The sequence below is a fragment of the Echinops telfairi genome, unplaced genomic scaffold (genome assembly GCF_000313985.2).
Source record: "Echinops telfairi isolate 266 unplaced genomic scaffold, ASM31398v2 ScPeMD7_1;HRSCAF=3_0, whole genome shotgun sequence".
NCBI classification, from domain to species: domain Eukaryota; kingdom Metazoa; phylum Chordata; class Mammalia; order Afrosoricida; family Tenrecidae; genus Echinops; species Echinops telfairi.
Window position 1 is genome coordinate 77,840,058 of NW_022103896.1, and position 2,475 is coordinate 77,842,532.

A 2,475-nucleotide genomic window follows, 5' to 3' on the forward strand; every position below is an offset into this window, starting at 1 on the left:
GGCAATGAATGTACAAATGTGCTTTACACAACTGATGTATGTATGGATTGTGATAAAAGTTGTATGTGCCCCTAATAAAACGATAAAAAAAAAGAAGCTTGCTTTGGGCATATTGCTCTGTGTCTCCTTATCTATATATAGGAAGTCATGGTGGCAAAGTGGGTTATGTGTTGGGCTGCCAAGTGCAAGTTTTAGCAGTTTGAAACCATGAGCTGTTCTGTGGGAGAAAGATGAGGTTTTCTATTCCTGTAAAGATTTATAGTCGTGGACATTTATAGGGGCAGTTTTATTCTGATCTATATAGTGACCGAGGTCACTATGAGTTGCAATGAGTGAATATTTATATAGGTCTCCCCTTCTAGTCCATTAAGTCATGGAGATTGAAGTTCATGAACACAGTTGCCAGTACTCAACAGAGAGCCTGGGACACACCTTGTAGGTAATTGATATGTGGTTGTCAATGAACTAAACCAATTTATTGAATCACTTGGCTCTGATACCTTGATATTTTACTTTAAAAAGAAAAAGAAAAAGAAAAACAAGGAAGATTAAAAACAAAGGTGGCCTGGCTCATGCACATCATGATTGCATTGCTGGTGTGTGGACTTGCTCAATTTGACTGTGGACACATGAAAGGTATGCTTTCTGGTTCCAAGAAGTAACACAATCAAAACAAGGCTTTTCGTACCTTTCTGCAGAGTCCCTGGTGGTGCACATGGTTAATCTGATAAGTTGCTAAAATATGATGATCTAGTCCTCAAAAGCCGTGATTGAAAATTCATAGAGCACAGTTCTACTTTGACACATTGGGATCACCAGGAGTCAATGTTCTCTCTTGATTGGTCATTTTTCTTTCCCTTTTAAAAAATCATTTGACTGGGGGCTCATACAGCTCTATCACAATACATATATGCCTCCATTGTGTCAAGCACATTTGCACATTTGTTGCCCTCATCATTTCTTTTTTTTTCAACACTCATGTTATTATGGTTATAATTAAAGATGTTATCATTTTGTGTGTTATTCACAAAATTTATTTAGAACATAAGTCAATGCTATTTACTTGAACTTGAGGTATATACACAAAACACACACCACCTTATGTTAAATACTTTTCAATAGCACTATCACATTTTAAAATAGCGGAAACAGTATCCGTGCTGATTTGTACTTCGACTTCATGCAACAAGAAGAGAACAGCGTTCACTTAGGGAGGGTGATATGGACAACAACGTGCTCAAGGTTAACAAGGTCTTCCTCTCCCTTTGTACTTACTAGAGGCTACCTAAGGTCCTGAGAGGATTGATTAGGAGGGGAAGAAAAAAGCCAATCACAGCTTTAAGACCTTACTTTGGAAGAATGAATGAAAAATCAAATTTGAAAGGTGAGACTTTTCCTCCTCCTCCTCCTCCCCACCACCTCCTCCTCTCTTTCTTCCCCAAATAAGTGGTCTTAGTTTTTCTTCTTATAGAAAAACTTTGAATCCGTTTATTATAAATATATTAAACCATTAATTTTTGCAGCTTGCTGGTACAGTCCAGCACTTCGTTTCTACAAAGTCAATTGGACGAGGTCAGTAGAGATCCTTTATTCTTAAGTCGTGGCATCATCCCCTCAAGTCTTGGCACAGTCCCTCGCCAGTCAGAGCGCAGCACGCCGGCAGATGCCCCTGGAGAGCTTTCAGAGATGTGAGCGTCAAAAACTGGGAGATTTCTGCTACAGTCATGCATGCAGTTAACATCTTGTTTATTAGCAAAAATCAGCGAGCCAGTTGTTCTTAAGTCCTCCTGTGCTACCATTTTATAGAGTTCTCTCCTTACAGAAATCCTTTCTCTGTCTGTACTGTCCACAACTATTACAAACTCAGGGTTAGTAAGTGTGCCAGGAAGAATGAAGAGATGCTTGGCCACCGATATTCCCCATTAGGAAACGTGTATTATTAACCACTATCTCTTCAATATTACTTCCTGTTGTAGGAGATGCATGCACAACTTCATTCATAGAAAGTCGGTAAAGAATAGTAGTTTCCCCTGCATGATCCAGCCCAACAATGACAACTTGGCGCTCCGGGGGATTGAACAGTCCGTAGCCTGGTGAAGAGGATGCCCATGCTCGGGCAGCAGACAACCCCCACCGCCCCACCCCACCACTCGGCTCGGGCAGAGGCCAAATGATGAGAGCGCCAGAGCCTCTGCGCTGCTGCTGCTCCGCCGGCCGGGCCGCCCGCCCGCTTCCCTGGACCGGAGGGAGGCCTAAGCCCAGGCCGCCTGGCTCCCCGATATCGCGCCCCATTGCCTCGCGGGGCACCATCCACCCCCAGCTCCTCCTGGGCAGTCACCATGACCACTCTCAGGGCATTTACTTTCTACTTGAGCCCTTGGTATCGGCTCCTCATTTTCCCCTCCCTCCCTCATCCCTGAACATTTATAAATCATGATTTTGTCATGTCTTACACTGACCGATGTCTCCCTTCAC

At 43.1% G+C, this 2,475-nt stretch overlaps 1 pseudogene; it reads right to left on the reverse strand.

Moving 5' to 3' along the window:
• Window positions 1-1,559: 1,559 nt before the first annotated feature.
• Window positions 1,560-2,110, reverse strand: LOC101658200 (annotated as a pseudogene).
• Between the last annotated feature and the right edge of the window lie 365 nt (window positions 2,111-2,475).